A 20,834-nucleotide genomic window follows, 5' to 3' on the forward strand; every position below is an offset into this window, starting at 1 on the left:
CTCAACTGGGTGGAGGAGGCGGGTCAGGAGCTGCAGGGCGAGGCCGATCCCACTCTCCTGGCCCTGAGTGGTGTTGATGGGGCGGGTCAGGCCCAGCTGGGGCCGCTGGCTGACCAGTCGAGGAGGGGCCCTGAAGCTGCGAGTGTGGCCTCGTCACCAGTCTGGACTCCACCCATCGTCATCCGAGGGTTGTGACTGCCCTGTCTCTGCTTGGTGTCCGTCATTTCTTCCGTGTTCAGCCCTGACTGTGCAGGGCTTCCCTCTTCTGCAGGGCTTCCCGGTCGCCGGCGGTGGTGGCTGTGGCCCAGGCAGGTCTGCAGCCGCGAGCGTTGCACCGCTGGCCGATGGTCTCGGGGCTGAGAGCAACGTCAAGACAGGCTGGCCAGGCCGGCTCTGGCCTTTGACTCTGCCGCACCCTTGCTGTGTCCTCCGCGAACCGCAGGGTGTTGAGGGTGCTCCGCGACCTGCGTGCCCGCGCCCTGCCCCGCTCTGTCCTCAGACCTCCAGGGACCTGAGCGCTCAGCTGCACTACGTCAGCCTGGGCTCGGGTCCCAGGGTCACCTTCCTTCCTACTCCGCCGGCCGTTCCTGCCCCTGCAGAGCGGCGGTCTCCTCGGCCTTGTGCGTGTGCAGCCAGGGTTTCTGCTGTGCCCCGCACACTCTCGGGCTTTCCTGAGCACCTGAAATGCGGTCCGCTCGGCTCCACGTCGGGATGAGCCCAAGGGCTGTGGGCTTAGAGATCCCGTCTCGTGTGACACCACCTGGGGGTGCAGATCCAGCTCTCCAGGGTGCGTGCTGTCATGGGGCGGTGCAGTGACCACGAGATGGGCGGCCCTTAGCAGAGCAGCACGCTCGCTGTTTACACCGCACTTCTTTCAGTGCGAAGCAGTTCACGCAGAATAATGATGAGAGTTTACAACAGAAGCCGCGCCCCATGGCACAGGCCTATCTTCCCGCTACTCGGGAGGCTGAGGCAGGAGGGTTGCAAGTTCAAGTCCATCTGGGCAACTTGGTGATATCGTCTCAAAAGAAAATCAAAAGGGGCGGGGATGTAACTCAGTGGTTGAAGGCTTGTGTAGCCAGTGCAATTCCCTGAGCAGAATTCTCATTCACACACACACACACACACACACACACACACACACACACACACACAGAGTGTTTAATTGTAAATACATAAACCCATAGCCTAGCTGCTTATTATCATTAGCAAGTGTTCTCTACTTTTCATAATTGCATGCACCATCTTTTCTCTACCTTTTTTATTGGTGCATTATAGTTACTCATAATGGCGGGGTTTGCTCTTACATATTACATATAGTGTGTATGCACACACTATCACAATATAATTTCATCAATATCACTTCCCAGCACCTCTCCCTCCCTTTCCTCTACTGACCTCTCTTTAATGTTCATGAGATCCCTCACTCCTCTTTTCCCGTTTTTTTTTTTTTTTTTGCACTGTTGTGGACTGAGCCCAGGCCTTTTGTTTACAAGGCAAGCACTCTACCAACTGAGCTAAATACCCAACACTCTTCCCTTTTTTTCCTCTAACTTCCGCACATGACCCATGACCTTCCGAGTCTGACTTATTTCACTTAACATAATCATCTCTGGCTCCATCCATTTTCCTGCAAATGACATGATTTTATTCTTCTTTAGGGCTGACTTAAACTCCAATGAGTCCATGTGCAATGTTTCCTTCATCCATTTAGCTGTTGACTGACAGCTGGCTGGCTCCACAGCTGGGCTGTCGTGAATTGGCATGTGCCATATTTTATTTTATATAACTGGCAATGCCTTACCAGTCACTGCAGATATTTGAATGAAGTGTCATACTACGATGTTACCATGGCTAAAACATCACCAGGTGATCAGAAGTTTTCAGCTTTGTGATAACCTATGGGCCCATGGGGCATGGTCCCTTGTTGTCCAGAATGTCACTGAGCAGCACGTGACCATGGAAGACATGCCCTCTAGAGGGAGGTTGCTGGTTTCCCTGGATGCCCTGCTCTGGTACAGCTGCTAGAAGTTCACAGACCTTTTCCCTGGGGTTCAGTAGTGTTTCTTGAAGAAATGCCTCTCAACCTGTTCTTTGCTACTGGCTGATTTCCCAAGTTCTCAAACAGTTGTTTTTCTGACAGTTTTGTTCTGTTCTATTATCGTCTGGAGAGAGGGTTGGAAGAGCTCTATACACTAGCATTCAGGAAGTCTTTGCATCACTAGTTTTTTGTTTTGTTTGCATTTGACCTTTCCAAGATGATTCCAGTGAGTGGCCTTAACTGAGAGCCACTCTGTTTTCAAGAGGGAACAGCTGCTCCAATCCTACAGCTGTCACTGTTGGCCAGCTCTGACCAAGTGTAACTCATGTCCAGGAAGCACCTGTCTCTGGGAAGGTCAAACAGTCTGACCTCAAGTTAGTCCTGCTACTCCTCAGATGAACGGGAGGAAGAGTATCACCTGAAGAAATGACGAGTGTTCCTAGGTAGGAGATTTGAAGTATTTTATTTGTCAACATTTACTGAACACTTCCTGGAGGAAGGAAAGCACTAAGTTCAGCTACAAATGTGTCACTGCATCAGCGCACGCTGCCCTCCACAGCCTCGGGTCCCAGCACCACAAGGTTAGAAAAGTCGCCTGAGCCCAGTCGCAGCCGGGGCCTCTCCCTCAGACCTGAGTCCATCAGCTGTGGAGTAACCAGGGGCTCAGCCCTGGCTGCACAGGAAACTCAGGGAGCCTCCAAAGTTCCCATTCGTGGGTCCCTTCCCAGACACACTGGATGAGAACCTCTAGGAGAATGGGCCCCAGGCCAGGGTGGACTTGGAAAGGTGGATTCTAGCCCTTTCTGGCCCAGAGCAAGTGGTCCACAAAGGAGGTCAAGGCAGAAAGCTGGGCCTGTGTCTCAGGGGGATGGATATTGACTGTGGTCAGTGGGGCTCCTGGACTGGGGAGTGGTGGTAGGCAGGTGAAGTGAATGGCACACTGCAGGGACCATGGGGAGCCCCAGGCCGTGGGTCAGGAGCAGGCCCTGGGCCAGCTGCCCTGTGAGATTTCCAGACGGCTGGGTCTCCCATGCTAGGCTGAGTCGTGAAAGGTCACTTCAGCCTTAGTAGCCCAGCCCACTCTCTCTCTCTCTCTCTCTTTCTCTCCCTCTCTATATATATGCGCACACATGTGTATATATACTTGTATATATGTATACATATGTGCACATAAGTATATGTATGTATATAATATGTATACATATAAACACATACATATATACAAGCACATTATGTACACTTATACGTATATACATATATACTGTATATACATGTACACACATATACATATACACACTATATTTTCATAGATATATAATTCAATGTGTAGCAGAATTAAATGTATAGTTTTAAGCATATATCACATTTTAAAATAATTAGACATGAATATGTATTTGTGCAAAATGTGGAAATTTATTCATATTAATATATAGCTATATTTACCAGACTGGGTGCTTCACTCAGGCATAGAAAACAAATATATTTATATATATTTATATACACACAAATACAAATATAGATTTATAACATAAAATATATGGATATATCAATAAGAACATAAATATATCACTATAAATGTACATATTAAACATGGCCCAAAGAAGGAGATACACACAATATCTGCCTTCTTGGATGGGCCGAAGGGCACTCGGCACCTACTGGCCAGAATGGAGTGGAAAGTGTCAGGTGTCTCTTGCCACTGGGTCCTGTTGGCCCTTGCAGATCGCCAGTAGCAGAGCAGAGCTTTTGTGACAAACCAGGTTCAGGTGCCATTATCCTCATGTGAGCTGCTGTGATCTGTTCTTTGATCTGTCAATCTGGATGACAACCCTCTTTTGAACATGTAAGGGGCCACGTAAGCAGGAGAACAGGGCTGTGGGGGTGGAGTTTCTCCCCAGAGATTTAGCTTGGTCTGAGCCATTAGGTGGCGTGACAGCAGCGTGAGGGACTCCGATGGCCCTGGGCTAAAGGGCCATCTCTGCCAATATGGAGCATCCTGGGGCCGATGGGACCCCAGGGTCTTGGATACAGCCTTCGCTGCCCATGGCTACAGGTCCTGAGCCAGTCCCTGCTGGTGGCTCCATCTGGAAATAGCAGAAAACATGGACTGGAAACACCTGGGGTCCAAGTACCTGGTGCCTACAGCCTTGTTTATAAGCTCCCAGCCCACAGGATTGGCCTGACAGGAAATGGTGGAGGGTCAAGCTTTGCGTCCCCAGCTGGATGGGTGATCAGTGTAGATAAACTGGGGCTTTGCTTTAGGGAGGGTCAGGTGTGAACAATAAGCATCTGTGGAGGTTGTCAAGTGAATGTGCCCAAAGCACCAGACTGGAGAGAGCCCTGGAGCTTCGGGGTGGGTGAGGGATCTTGGCTGCATCTCTTAAGACCTGGAGGTAACACTTGGGTCCTCGAACCTGGGCTGATTCCTGAATAGTCACCTCAGCCTAAAAGCCCAGTTCACACACACACACACACACACACACACACACACACACACACACACAGAGAGAATATACATAACTGCAATACACACAACAGAATATTTAAATGAATACCTAAAAATACGGACATGTGTATATATATATATTACAGATGTTCACATTCTAGATCAGGAGCTGCGCCTGCCATGATGGGGCACTTCAGCACACATTACCAGGCTCAACTTGTGCATGGAGGCAGCTCTGGCCTGGCAGGTGTGTGGGGGTGAGGTGCCAGTGTGCAGGGAGGAGGTTCCGGAGTCCTGAGCCCACTGGCCATGCGAGAGACCCTGGACTTCCAGCTCTATGAGATTTCTACCTCTCATGAGCCTACTGCTAGGGTGAGTAGTGGGTGGTCTCCTCAGACAGCAGGAGCCCATGTTAATAAATACAGACATATTGAGAGGAATATGCATCCTTTTACTCAATCCACAAACACGTGAATGTGTGTATGTATGATATAGATATATTCCTGTCTATAATATAAATGAGTAGCCATTTCTGCTGCACTGGGGTGCTTCAGTACAATGCACAGAAGAGAAAAAAGAAATTTTAGTGTATATGTACACATACAAAATAGGTTTATACATAAGTATAAAGAATATACAAAATAGGTAGATATAAATAAGATATCAATGTATACATATGAAATTTATGTATAATATAAGCATAAGCCAAATGCACACAATCTCATATATATACACAGGAACTTGCATTTATGTATGTCAGGGGCAAAGGTCACTCTGACAGCATCAGCAAGGACAGGAGCCAAAACTCCAAGGGAGTCAGTCCCTTCCTGTCAATTACAGATGGCCCTTGGTGGCCACAGCCCAGGGCAGTGCCCTTTAGCAGGCTCAGCAGAAGAGCTGTCACCTCCCTTTGGGAGCTGGCCACCTTCCCTCTGGGGTCATAGTGACAGTCCTTGTTTTGGACGGCCAGAGGGCAGCACACACAGCCCTGGTCTCTGCATTCTGTGGAGCTCTGCCTGGAAGGGGCATCTGCTTATTCTGAGACTCCAGGTGGATCTGAGAATGTGTGCTAAGATGACACAGGGCTAAAGTGTCATTGGAGGTGGCCCCAGGAGGTTCAGAGCGGGGACTTCAACTCAGGACGATGGGGTCCTTGATGATTGCTGTAAGGAAGGAATTCCTGGACGTGTCAGGGTGGAGGCCAGGGATTCATTTTGGAAAGCAAGAAATCCACAGGGAGGAGACTGGACTCTCAGCAGTGAGAGGCCTTTTGGGGTCCTCAGACTCTTCTTTGAGAGGAAGCTTGGTGAGGGTGCATGGGAACGACTTGGTCTGGCAATACTTAACGGTCTGTGGTGTTCTGGCCACTCTCAGGATCCTATGTCACCTGATCAAGAGGTCACCTTGGGAAGGACCCTGTGCCACAGGGTTTTGAGGTTTTATAGGTTCCGTATCTATCTTCCTTTGCTCTATCTGTTCTAAAGACACCTGTGCTAGTGGGCTGATTAATAGTGCGCAGGGTAATCTCAGTAAGTGGGTGAATTGCCAGTAACTCTAAGATTGTGAGTAAGTTTGTCGCTATCCCAGACATTCGGGAGCGACAGGCCTGGGATGAAAGCTGGCCTGGGAGTGAAGGTCTGGGGACCTCAGCACGCGGCTTGCAGGTCAGGCTGCATTTTCCTTGTCCTTTCTCTTGCCTCCTTTCTACCCTTCTTCTTGATTTCTTCTGCCCTACCTCACAGGGGTGTCCCTGCCATGGCCACAGTCCACCGAGAGCCACTGGGATGTCCCAGGGCCTGGGTTTGGCTCCTGGCAATGATGGCTGCTCCCTCCTGAGCAGAGGGTGGGAGGACCCTGCTAACCTGCCATGTTGGGCTGCCCCTCCATGAGGGGCTGCCTGCCATGTTGGTTCTTGGCCCCACAGAGCCTGGAGTAAGGAGTTCTCTGCCTTCTTTCTAAGGCTACAACTGTTTCCTTCCGTGGGTGGATCATTGTGAACTTACTCTGCAGGGGCAGTGACTACCCAGGGGGCTGACCCCTTCATGGGTGGGATGAATGAAATTCTATCACTGGTCTGTGCCCTAAAACTAATGGTCACGTTTCAAGTCCTATGGATTTTGTGCTGGGTTTTCGCTTCCAGGGTTTGTGCCTGAGACATGGCACGTCACTCCTAGAAGCACAGAAGACATCATCTGAGTAGTCCTCTGGGACCATCCTGTCCTAGAGTGTCCAAGACACATGGAACCACAGGGTTGAACATGAAGCCCCAGCTGTTCTCTCAGCACAGTGTGAGGGCCTCCGCACTGCCAATCAAATTCCAGAGAAACTCATGTGCACCTCTGACTGGCACCATCTCCCCAGTTACAGGTAGAAAACGAGGCCGCCATGGGTGTGGATAGTGACAACCTCGGTCTCTGAGGCCCGGTCCTGCACACAGGGGAGTCCCAGTTCCTGGCACTCTTTACTTGAATGATGTGTAAGTGTGTCACTTAGATACAGAATGTATGCAACATTCTCGAGTTAGGCAGTCTCAGGAACAATCATGAGGGTAGGAACTGCAAAAATAAAAGCCACTCATTCACTGGTGAAGGGAAGGGCCTTCTCCCAAGTTACTGTTAAATGAACCACAATGACATGGTGAGCACGGCAGGAGCTTGTCGGGCAGTGACAGGCCACCCTTCGAGAGGCGTGTTGCACACAGGCACTGTGCGGAGAGCTGGGAGGGGTGCAGGCTCTGTACACCTCTGCTGTCACAGCCTCATTCAGGCCAGGCCCCTGCCAGGCCCACAGCTCCTGAGGACGCAGGCTGACATCCCCAGCCCAGCACAACTGCCTTCTCTCGTCTCTGCCACTCACTGTGCTCCTGGCCTGGCTGGTCACCTGGGCTGGAGAGACAGGAACTGCCTAGGACGGAGGTCCTGGGCGTCTTCAAGGACCCAGGTGCTGGAGCTGTGATGGAGTAGAGCCACGTCCAGCCCCTGCTGGCTCTTACTCGTCATCTCTAAATTGCCTTGAGATCTTAAAGGCCAGATCTCATCACCCTTGAAGTCCAACAGTGTTGCTCCGTTAAATGGCGTTTTAAAGAAATTTAGAGATTGATGATAAGTTACTAGGGAAACTGGCAGGTCACAAAGTGAACCTTAATCAATGCTGTGGGGGGAACTCTGAACCCTGTGGCTGGAGTCTTCCTTCCCCTCCCCCTCCCTCTCCCTTCCTGCCTTTTCTCTTTCCTCCCCTCAACTCCCCTCCTTCCTTCCTTCCTTGATTTCAACTCCATATAAGGGCTTAACAAAAATCTCTGACCCAAGAGTTTTAAAGGACTGTGATTGGGAAAAAGAGCCTCACCTGGCTCGTCTGCATCTGCTTTCAGCAGAGCAGAGCGGCTCTCACGTGAAAGTGTGCTATAACCAGACAGGAACTGACCATTATCACTGTTTTGCCTGCTTTTTAAAAATCGCGATTTAATCCCAATGCTGCCTAGGCCTATGGTGGGGGGCGGGGCATGGAGAACATTCAGGAACCAGCAAAATGATTCCTCCATGAAATAGAATAACATTTTTCCTTACCTTTCTCTAGGCACTTCTCTCACCTTTATAGTTTACGACCACTTGAAAATGATGACACAATATTTATTCAGGTTCTTATTTTCTTCACTCAGATACCACTTGACTGTATCCTGGAGCAGATTGCCTGGGCCACGTGATGGAGTCCGGTCCCCAGGCATAGGGAGGAATGTGCCTCCTGCCTGCCCCATGCCTGTCCTTATCCTCGATCATCTGAAGTCCAGGTGGGGTCCTCACATGGGGGCTTTGGTTGGACCTCTTGTGCTGCAACATGACTGATTTTTTCATCTACTTTTGTGTTTCTCTTCTTCCTGGTTTTAAAAAAGTTATTGGAATCTAAGGTCTGAAAATGATGGAGGACCGAAATAAGAATATATAACACATCCACAAAAGTATAAATAAAATATGACTTATAATTCCTTAGCGGGTTATCTATGATGTCAAATTGATCATAAACAGAAGCCTGCAAAAAAAGTTATTATTTTTTTATGACTGAAGTTCAGAACCTGAAATAAATATACAAGCAGCAATTCACGCGGGCATAAAACTAATCTTCAAAAAATATTAAAACTCACGGAACGGCATGCTTTTTTCATCACTTGTAGATTTTAGTTGATGCTCAAAGTGTGAGAAAGATTTATCAGAGATAAAAACATGTCCATTGTCTTCTTTTCTGAGGGTCACTGCCAAGTGCATTTCCACCTATTCTCACAGTCCTGTGGGGTCTCCTGTTAGCTGGGTGATCTCTGTCACCTGGGGGGCTCCAGGACATTCTCCCAGACACTACTTGTAGCTGAAATGCTCTGGCCTAGACTCAAGGCATCAGGAAGCAGGATGGAAAAGGAAGGCAGGAGCCCAAACACAAGCTGCCCTCTGCCTGTGCATGCAAGCAAAGGGCAAGGCTAATTGCCACCATCTGTAGGCCTTGGCTCCCACCCAGATGCGCCATTTGTAATTTGTAGTGGGATTATAGAATGTCAACATAATAAGCGATCTCAGGAAGGAGGATTATTTCTCGAAGGTCATGATTCATTCCCTTCAGTCTTTCAGCTCCTAAAATAGAAGAATTTACATAAAAGCCTCCCAGTAGCTTTCCTTCTTCAGGCAACCACTTTCTGCCAGGTACACACAACCTCTGCTTGATTTCCAGTTCCCTGGCTCACGTGATTCCTAGCTGCCAGATGTCCTTGGCTGGTTGGAGTCAACAGGGGGTAGCCCAGCACCAGGGGCTCTGCAGGCGCACAGGAAGTTCTGAGCTGGACGCAGCCCTCCCTCCGTCATTAATTCAGAGCCACTGGGGGGCAGGCTCCGAGGGCTGCTGGGGCTTAGAGGTGCAGATCCCAAGCCCTGGGGAAAGCCAGAGGTTGGCTAATAGTCAGCAGGAGGCCAAGATTTGAGGAAGGGTGGAGACACCCAGTGGGCGTCATGGGGAAGGTCAACCAATTCGTCTTTGGCAATCAGGTGTTTCTCTCAATAGCTTCCACTGAAATGTGGAATGCTCATTGGCTCTTACCTACCTTGGTGAAAATTTGGAGTTTCAAAATAGTACTTCCACCTGGGCTCATAGCTTCAAAGCCAAAATAAGCTGGAAATAACCTATTTCCATCTACAGATGAATTGATAAAGTGTGGTACGGTATGTAGGCACATTGGGTTATCACTCAGTCTTGAAAGGAAAGAAATTCTAACACATGCCACGACAGGGAGGAATGAATGTTGAAGACAGCCTGCCAGGAGAAATCAGCCAGTCACAAAGGACACACATGCATTCCACAACTCCAAGTGTGTGAGTGTGTTTGTCAGCTGCGAGGTTCCACCTCCTCCCACTGCCTCCAATCTGGGGATCAAGTCTTAACCCAGGGGCCTTGAGGGACCTAAGATTCAGGCTATGACAATGGGTCACCTAGAAGAGTCAGATTCACAGGAACAGAGGGCAGAATGGCCCTTTGCAGAGGCTGAGGAAAGAGCAAATGGCGCATCGGTGTTCAGCAGTGCAGACCTCAGCTGGGGAAGATGAAAGTGTCCTGGGGCTGGGTCAGGGGGATGTTGGCACAACAGTGTGGATATACTTAATGCCACGGAACCGTGCACATAAGAATCAGTCGATGCAAATTTTATGTATATTTTATTGTAATCAGTTTTTTTTTTAAAGTGAAAACTAAAAAAATAACTTTCTGAGGAAAGTTAGGGAAAACTACTAATCTCTAGTCTCATAAATTCAAAATTTCCATGGGTTAATGCAAAAAAAGTAACAGTGAGCTCACTGTCTTAAGGGGCCATTCACTGGAACCTGCTCCCCAGTGTCAAATGACTTCTGTTTCCTTATTCCTGAGGCTCAGCCAGCATTTGTTAAATGAGCATATGGCTTAATTTGCATGTGACATTGATTAGGTATGAGACAGTAACTCTGGTGTTCTAGTCTCAAAGGTCTAGTGAGAGAGCAGGAGGTGGCTCATGCGGGAATAAAAGGAGCCAAGCGAATATCATCAAGGCCTCCACAAACCGGAGGTGCCCCTGCTGGTCACTTGAGGGCCGGACAAACCCAATGGGCCCCTGCTCTTCAGTCTCCCGTTTCTCTGCTCCAAACTAACATGCTGTTCAAGTAATGTTGTGCCCAGTGGCTCGAGACCCCACAAAGACCACCAGAGACCATGATCAATGCAAGCAACAGAGTCATTTATTAGCAAGCTCGAGCCTGGTCCTCTGCGCACTCAGTAACCCGGTGACGCTAAGAGGCCCTGAGCCTTTGTTCAGCAGGCTTTTATAATGAAAGGCAAACAGTTTTACAGTGTTCTTTTTAATTGGTTAACATTTGAACAGCTAAACATTAGTCCTCCTCTGGTTGGGTCCTGCCAACCTATTTGATTCTCATTGGGTCCCACCGGAACTGAACGGTCCTAGAGGAAGAAGGGAGGAGGGAAGGGGTGAACTATGCAGGAGATGAGTCGGAGTTAGGCCCCCCTGTCCTTGATAGTTAAGGTTTCTAGGCAGCTGCACATTTCTCAGACAAATATTTCTTAACAACCTCGATAAGCACGGGGGCCCAGCAGTCCTGCTTGCGCTGTATTGGCTTTTGAGGGTGCAGTCGCAACTGCCTGCATCCTGGTGATTAAGACAGTTAGCTGCACAGATATCACCCTGTTCTCAACAGTAACACACTCGTCCCTCCTTCAGTGTGGTGGGGGGCCACTGTGAAATGATGGAGAGAAAATTCCCTGGCTGTTCCTGCTCAGTTTTAAGGGCTGGTTGGAAAATCTTCCCTCATTCGTTCTGCCTTAGTTTTACATGTTGGCATGTTGAAATAGCAAACATAATCATAATAGCGGGAACTTTGACTTAGAATGGCCTGGATTTGATCCCTACCACTTAGCAGACTTTGAAGTTGGGTAACTCTCTTAGCTACCATGAGGCTCAGTCTCCTTGTGTTTAAAATGTGGCTGACTACCTCCCAGATGTTGCTGTATGGATTAGATGAGGTAATACATGTAAAACTCACAGCAAAGATCTCGGCACAGAACTTTGGGACTTGATAAATTTTTTCCCCTCTGGATCAGATTTTGAGGTCAGCATATAGTTAGATTCCTGCTTTTCTACACCCTGACACATCTATGGTTTTCTCAGCATAGTCTCTCTACATCAAAGCGATGCTTTCATTTGTGTTTTTCATTAGAATTAAAACAAAATTGTCTCCTTAAAGAGAGAAATTTACTCTTCAGCACACTTTTATTCTGCATGTTAGTATTTTTCATTTTTCATTTCCAGCTCGGCATTTCTAGGTGCTTAAGAAATCTCTCTTCTCTCCTTTTGTGTCTCAGGTACAGGAGGAGGACTCTCACTTGTTGGTTTGGTCTCAAACTTGAGGGCATCAAAATTGCCTTCTCCCTCTGTCAGAGAACTCTCGTTCAGGTGACAACTCTTGAAATATATTGAATTTTCCCTGTTGCCAAAGGGAGAGGGTGTATCCTTCTGTCCTTTGTCTTAGAATATTTTATTGAGAGAACTTCCCTTTGCAAACCTTTCCTCTGTCCTTTTGATGTGTATGTGTTTTATGCTTTTCTTTTTTTAACTTCTTTCTTTTTTGCACCCGGGTTTATGTGAGGCTACATCTTCTCCTCCTCCTCTTTCTCCCTCCTTCTTTTGCTCGCTTGTTATTTTGGTATGATTTCCAACCTAGAGAAAAGTTGTAACAACACCATACGGATCTCCCACATATTACTTTTACCCAGTTCAATCTGTTGTTTACATTTTGACCTACTTTTTTTCAGATAATTTTCTACCTCTCTGCATATTTTTCGAGTCACTTGAGAATTTGTTGCAGCTAAGATGCCCCTTGCCAGTAATCACTAATAACATGACATGACTTTTTCTGATCATTTTCCAAGGAGATGTCCTTTTCCCTATGCATTTATTCCCTTATTCATCCTTTTATTGATGTTAGATTTATAATATCAATAAACTATATACATACATCAAATATAACCTGGCTTCTAATCTTATCCCATGAATCACAATCTATTATTCTCACTACCATTATTTATAGTCCCAGATTTGGCCAGTGGGAGCCCTTTAATCTGGCTCTTAGGCCCTTTGGATAGATCATTGTCCTTTTTGGGGATATTTTCATGCTTTTTGGTAAGCAAGATGTCTGCCCAATGTTATGGGCCAGGTTGTATGGGCAATGACCAAACAGGCTCCATTTTACCCTGAGAATCCATGTCATGGAGGAAATGCTTCTCCTGTGGGAATACCCCACCTCCATATGCATCAAGAGTTGCATAGCATAGCACGTTTGGCAACACAAATTCTTATACAATGTAAAATTGTTCTCTTTTTTGTTCCTATTTTTCTTAGACATTGTACCCTGTCAGAGAATGATTATCTAGATGTTAGTAACCATTCTGTAACTTGTACCCAACTAAGGTTGCTTTGACCCTAAGGTTGCTTAGATCTCATGGTATTAGTTTGTAGTTTTGAATCACAGCAACAGACACTTAGGATTGATGTACTGACTGATGGTATAAAAAACCCTGCAACCCTGTGGTCCGGGCTGTTCTCCCAGTAGCCACATTGGGGCGTTGTGTGAGACAGTCAGCCAGCTGGCTAATAAAAACTCTCAAACTTGGACTTCTCAGTGGCAATCAGTGTGTTCTTAAGTTGTGCCCCACAACACCTGAGGCTTTCTATTTTCCTGGGACCCTTGGTTCATTTTAGAGAACTGCACTTAGAATCAAAGGTCCAGCATTAATTGTTCTCATTCTACTGATGTGACATACACTCTAGACTTCCTTGCGAAAACAAAATTAGGAAATATGAGTGTGTGTGTATATGCACATAACACACATATTTACTTCTGTTTTTCTCCTTAATTGATCACTTACCTAGCTAGGTATGTATCTACCTACCTACCTATTTACCATCGTCTTCCTAAAAGGTTACAGTCATACTGACATCTCCACTTCCAGTCCAATACCACAGGTATAATGTAATGTTTCCTGTTTTTATATTCACAACTTCTTTCAACAGTGAGGATTCTGGGGGGCACTGCCATTAATATATTTATTTTGTCATTGCAGAAACTTTAGGATACTCAGAAAGTAACATGAGAATTCCTTTCTATGCCACTGTGAGAAACAAACCAACTAACTGGTGTTGATATTTTTTGCAGTTTTGGATTTTTTTTTTTTTTTGCAGTTTTTTAAAGGTAAAATTAACATACAATGAAATGTTAAAACCTAACTGCTCACTTGTAAGAGCTTTGACAAATGCATGTACTTGTGCTATTTCCCCATAGAGATAGAGAACATTCTTATCACCCCAGAGTTTCTTTGTATACTTTCCACCCTGACCTTCCTCCACAAGCAGTTTCACCTGTGTAGGAATTCATCAAGGTCAGCCACTCAGTACTTTCTCTTCTGTGCCTGTCTTCTTCCAAGAATACAGTCTGCAGATTCATCCCTCCTGGTGTTCCATGGCTCATTACTATTTTATTACTGAGTAGTATTTTATTCGACTGCAATTCGTCGCCTCTTAAACATTGATCTGCAGTTTTTGTTATTATGAATAAAGCTGCTATATTTTTGTACAAGTCTTAACTTTCTTGAGTAAATCCATAAGAGTGGAATTACTGGGTCACAGTGCAGGGACATGCTTAGTATCAATGGAAACTGAGAGAATCGTTCTAAAGTGATTGTATCAGTAACATCTGAGAGTTCTAGTTGTTTCAGGTTCTTGTCAACATTTGGTGTTGTCAGGCATTTTTATTTTAATCATTGTAGTAAGAATATAATGGAATCTCATTGTGAATTTCAATTAAACTTGATAGTGATGCAGAATGTGTTTTCACAAGGTATTGACCAGTTATCTCTTTTTTTGCAATTGTCTATTAAAAGCATTTTCTATTGAACTGTTTATCTTTTTATGTTGATCTACAAAAATTCTTCAAAAATTTTGGGTATAATTCTCTGTTAAATATATGTTTTATGAATATTTTCTCCTAATCCATGCCTTGAAAGCCACCAAGACTCAAGAACTCATGTGAATTCAATAATCCAATCACTTTAAAACTAGTTTCAAATCCAAATACAAAAGGGAAAGGAAATTAGAGATCTCTAGGAAAACAATACATAGTAAGTCTTTTTAAAGGAGTGCACACTGTTTGGATATGAGGTGTCCCCCAAAAGCTCCTGTGTTAATTCAGGAATATGCAGAAGTGAAATGATTCCATTATGAGAACTGGAACCTCATCAATCCACACTCACCAGAATGGATTACCTGGGTGGTGACCAGGCAGGTGGGGTGTGGCTGGAGGAGGTGTGTCCCTGAGGGCAGGCCCTGGAAGGATTTATCTTCCCTGACACCTCCTCCCCTCTGTCTCTGCTTCCTGGCTGCCATGAGTTGATCAGCTTTCCTCTGCCATGCTCTTCCGCCATGATGTACTGCTTCACCTCAGGCTCAGAGCAATGGTTGGCTGACCATGGACTGAACCAATGAAACCATGAGTCAAAACAAAGTTTCTCTCCTCTAAGTTGCTCTCGTTGAGTATTTGGTCACAGTGACAGCTGACTAATACACACTATGTTCTCTCCAGTAGAAGGACAGAAATGACAGATTTCTGGAGAATAGAAAGAAGTGGGGAAAACAGCTAAGTCTCCCAGGAGTATATATTTTCACAAAAGTTTAAATATTTTATTTGCATTTTACTTAATCAAACATATATTTGAATGGATATTTAAAATATGTGATTTTTGACTATAAAAATAAATAATTTCCTGTTTAATTTTGTTAGAGACAAAAGGAACACTTTAAAATTTGTCTCCTAATTTGGGCTTTTTCAAAATAACGAGAAGAAAAATGATACTGCTTGTCAGAAGCGGCAGTCTTCACATAACTGCAACTTAATCCTTTTAAACTGTGTGGGAAAGTGACATTTAAATTTTATTTTTATATGTTTCTAATCTCTGAAGACTATGTGAACATGTGTGTGCTATTTGTCCTTTTTATATAGATACTATTGACTGACTAAATAACAGCAAAAACAGAACATTATTTTCTAATGCAATCAAGCTCTAGAAATCAGAAGTTCATTTTCAAAGATGAAGGGATTCTGGAAGCATCTCCATCTCTCTACAGCTCACTTTTAATCATTTAGTAGAAAAATACCATAAGGATGACCTACTTGAATTGGACTTTGTCACTAAGAACCAAAGGAAAACATAAATGGCATTGCATGAAAGCTAAATGGCAATGTAATACAAAATATACCAAATTAACTATTTTCTGTCTCTAGAAGTTTCCTCAGGAAACTGGAGACCATATTGGAAAGAGCCAGGAATTCAGTGGCTGGCACTTTAGTCACTCTGCTCTGTTCCTAATTGGTGGAATGGCATGACAAGCTGCTTCAGCTTTTTGGAATTCCAGTTCCTCTGAACTGAAACAAGAGCCCTGGAGAGGAAGGAATCCAAGCTGTGTGACCTGCAGGAGCTCGAATGCTCAAGTAGCACTCAAGCCCTCAAGAGGACAGAAGAGCAGAGCCAACAGTCTAAAAATTCCAAACCCAATCACAGACCACACAGGGAGCTGAACTGCGCTGAGATCCTGAAAGAGTTTGGTCCTCACCATGATGCTTGATGAAATCTGTAATACTTTTGACCCACCGAGGCCTCCTCTTGGCATTAGATAGCAGTCAAAAGATCTGAATTTTTAATGCCTGTAAAAATAGTCTTTCTATCAAATTTGAGAACCAAGATTACAGCAGTAGTAGAAAGTAGGTTCTTGCTCAGGATCTGATAGGTTGTTAGGGAGCTGGTTGTGGATCTTCCAGAAAGGGCAGCTTAATTCAGAATTGCCACGGGTCTATCATTACAAAGATTTGATTTATGCTCTCAAGAATATGCAATGGAAAAGGGAAGCTATACAATAACACATCATTTCAGGATTTAGTTGGAAACTCAAAATCACTTAAGGCCCTGAAAGAGGCAGATAAGGTTTCTTAAAGGAGTGTCTCTAAGAGCCAGGGTCACCCTGACATCTTTTCCCGGCATCTGATAGAACCAGTGATCACTGATAGAATCAGTGATGAGGCTGATAATAATGATGACGATGATAAAGAATGGGATGATCTGCAGGGTGAGGGAGGACTAAAGGTTTTATGAGCCCATTTTGGGGAAATAACATCCAGTAGAACATTCTCTATCTTAGTAGTTCTCAAAGTGTGTTCCCTGAACCAGCAGAGTGGATTTGATAGAAATGCAAATTCCTGGTTCCCATCCCACACGTACTTCATGAGGAACTCTAGGGATAGGGCTTCATGATCTGTTTAACTAGCCCTCTGGGTGATTTGATACATGCTACATTTTAGAGACACCGTTCTTATTGATATGTTTACTCTTTGGTGCTAGGGATGGAATCCAGGGCCTTGCTCACGCATGCCAGCTGACTGGACTACCACCAAGTTCCAGCCTCAAGCCCTCTCACTGACATTTCTGTGTCCCTTCCTAGTCTCCATCCCTTTAAATGTCTGTGCAATATTCCACTTGGTAGACACATCATACTTATTTCACCCAGGTGTTTGCACTTTCTGGCTATTATAATAGTGTGGCAGAGAGTGCTCAGCTATATTTTGCTTGATGGACTTATTTAGTTATGATTGATGTACTTTTTCATTATTGAAGTGTGCTTTATAAGCACTGAAATGCACAGATCTTATGTGTACAATTTAATGAGAGTGATAACATATCAGTGCTACCCACTACCCTGTCAATCTTTTACTGCATAAAGTCAATAAGTGCTAAGAAGAGAAAATTACCAGGATCCTTGTGAATACAGCTTCTCTGATACATACTCTGATTGTCAATGGAAGTATGAAAAGGTCCATTTCTTATCTCCACACAAGTTCTGATTATTATTAAGTACTTAATTTTTTATTAATTTCCTGTCAAATAAATAGCATCTCATCCATACCTTGACTTACATTTGTGGTATAATTATTCAACCTGCCCCCCCCAACCATGTTTATTAACCTTTTGCATTTCCCTTTCAGTGACCTGGCCAAGAGATTTGTTGAACTTGAATACAGAATTAACTTTTCACTCTGTCCACATGTGATTTCCTCTAGGAATGATTTCCTGACTTCCCGCACAGACCCACTCAGGTAGACCAGGTGGTCTCATCTGCACTTCCTCGCCCCCTTTCACTTTACTTCCTGAATAAATGAAAAAGCATTTCCTTATGTCCACCTTTTCCCTCCTCTGTCCCCCAGGACACTCCAGAGACAGGGTCTTCCATCTCTGCCTCCAGAGCCAGCAAAGTTCCTGGCACTGGTTGGCTTCTTTGGCCTGAGTCTGAATTCACCTGTAGGGTTTGGGAGAAATAAAGAGAAATCATGCATCACGTCTTAGCTGTGCTTCCATTGCAAAGATCACTGAATCTAAAAAAGCAAAAACCCAACAGTTACATTCAGGCTCAAAATAGTTACAGAGGAAAGAGAGGTTAAGTTCCTCCAGCACATTCAGAGTTGCTGTTGATATTTTGGGCATTGATGGAGTGTTTTAAAGCATCCCGTCTATAGCACCAACGTGCATTAACACACTTAATAATTGTTCTGTTGCTGAGCCTACTCTCTGGCTGGGCCTCTCTGGCCTGTTTTACAAAGCAGCACCCCTATCAGTGGTGGAATGCCTGATTTTGGCTTTTAGGCAAGATGACAGTTCATTACTCTTTCTCATCTAGCTGTGTTATTTTAGAATTCAATGGGTATTTACTCATCAGTTAGTAGATAGAAATGCAGACAGGACCATGTAGACCTCTAAGACTGGGTCTTGTCCTCCATGGTAAGTCCAGACCACAGTGGCTCAAGGTAGAGAAGATGAAACTGAGTACAGGAGGTGAGATGCTGGGGAAGGAGGGGTCACATGCAGACACACAAGGCCAGGGAATCTGGAGGCAGACAGATGACAGACAGACAGATCCCATGGAGGAAGTCCCCTTGGAAAGGCAAGGTTGGTCTTCTTGAGATGGGGGAAGCCCACTGTGAAGTACTTCAGTGCATTTTAGACCCCTGCCTTAGCTCTCTATGGTTTGAAATGGATTAAATGCAAGTGCAGGGATGGGTAAGGAGGCAGGGATGCCAATCCCAGAAACCGAACTTTCTGCAGTAAGAACATCGTATATTCGCAGCACCAAAAAATGCATCCGGCTCTTTGTAGGAATGGTTTTTAAAAACCCTCGTCTCCTTCAGGTTTGCTTCCGGGTTCAGTGACTCCTTGGCAGCTTTGTAGATTCAAGTAGAAATAGACCATGATCAACTCGCACCTTTCACAGGGACAAGAAGCAGGTTCCTGCTTATGGGATTATTTGTTCACAGTCTTGCCCCGTGTTTTGGATGCTTTAGTTGTTTCCAAGTATTGAGCAGCAAACAATCTATGGCTTGTAAAACTCTCATTAATGGCTACAGTTTGCATTCTGCAGACTTTGCAATGGAACTGTCTTTCAGGGACATGATTATGTATTTGTGTGGGTCACAAACACTCAAAACCCCATGAGAGGCACTGCTCCAGGCCGAGGAGGCAGAGGGACTCAAGAGGCAGCCTTTTCTTTCTCTGTTCCACCCCGGACTCTGCCAATCATACCACCCTCTCCACTAGTATGATCTCCGCTTTTTCAGATTCCAGGTCCAATGGTAAAGTTTCCTTGAGACAGGAAAAAGTTGTGAGATCTATTGCACAATAGGGTGACTACAGTCAATAGGATGCATTGTGTATTTCAGGAGAGCTAAGGGAGAAAGTTTCACACATCTCATTACAAAACATGGTAAGTAACCAAGGTGATGTATATGCAAATTAATTAGCTCAATTCAGTCATTCGGTATTGTATGCATATACCAAAATATGACGTTACCCATAAAAAGATATAATCATGATTTTTCATTAAAATAATGTTAATGGCATTTTAAAAAGAGAAAAATAGAAACTCATATAATAGTGGTTACAATTCAAGCCCCACCCCATGGGGACAGGAGTCCTCGTGAGGTCTCTCCTTGGTCCTTTGGGGATAGTGGAGCAGAGAGGGATCCTGCTGAGACAGAATGCTCCCTGCGGGCAATTTGTGAGCTGGGTCTTGTAAGAACAGCCTGTGATAGAGAAGAGGGACCTGGGAGGTCACTTCGGGTGGTGGCAGGCTGAGTGTGCACTTTTGTCGGAGCGCAGGCTGCTCTTAGGGTGGAGAAAGGGACCATGGTGGAGAAGAGATGCGGAAGGTGAAGCATGAAAGGTGGGCCAGCTGCATTAGGGTCCTGTCCACACTGTGGCCATGTAGCCCACCAGAGCTTTGTAAGAGAAGAGTGACATGCTGGACCTGGGGAAGGCTGGGCCTGGGGCCCCAGGAGGGAGGTGCTTCCTGTAGCTGCACCAGGGCGGTGGAGCAGTGAGACTTTCTGGAACAGTTCTGTTCTCTGCTGGGTGCAGATGGAAAGAGGCAGATGCAGTTTCCAATTGGGCTATATGATTTGTTTGGTTGTTGTTTTCAGATATACATGACAGTGGGGTGTATTTTGACACATTTTGCACACATGAAGTGCAGCCCATTGCAATCCTTATCCCATCCTTGTGGTTCACATGAGGTGGAGTTACAGGGTTGTGTATTCATACATGAGCACAGGAAAGTGATGTCACACTCGTTCTACTGTCTCTCTACTCCCATGCCCCTCCTCCTCAGCCTCCGGAGCTGCTGGCATGCACCCCTGTGCCTGGCCTCAAGTATCTTTTAAAGCTTACTTGTCTATGTGAATTCATCTAGTTAAAGATACATAATGAGATGTGTAAATTCATCTGGTCAGAGGCAAACTATGTCAAAACACTGACGAGAACAAACGATGGGAACTCCACTCTGCTCTCCATGAACCCAAGGTCCTTCTGATGCATGAAGCAAGTGTCAACAGGTATATCAAACAGTAAAGGAAATTACTTTCTTGTTTTCATTAAAAGTACATTCATGTAGAAGTTCTAACATGCTGTTGCATTGGATTGATATTCTCGTTCCCATCGAGACTCTTTGGTTTAGACAGTGGTCCTAAAGCTGGGATATGTCCCCCCACCCCCCATGTATGCAAAGACTGTTTATAAGGTACACAGAAATAGATAACTTTAAGCAGATCAACTTCCGCAGGTTCTAAAACAGATGTCTTGATATTCACCTGCAAGAGAAGCTACTTCTGTTTAGAGGTTTTCCTTTTCTGCTCCATGTTCACTATCACCTTCACCCTCTTTGCAGGTGAAAGGCACACCTCTCGC

This window comes from Sciurus vulgaris (genome assembly GCF_902686455.1).
Source record: "Sciurus vulgaris genome assembly, chromosome: 13".
Classification (NCBI taxonomy): Eukaryota; Metazoa; Chordata; class Mammalia; order Rodentia; family Sciuridae; genus Sciurus; species Sciurus vulgaris.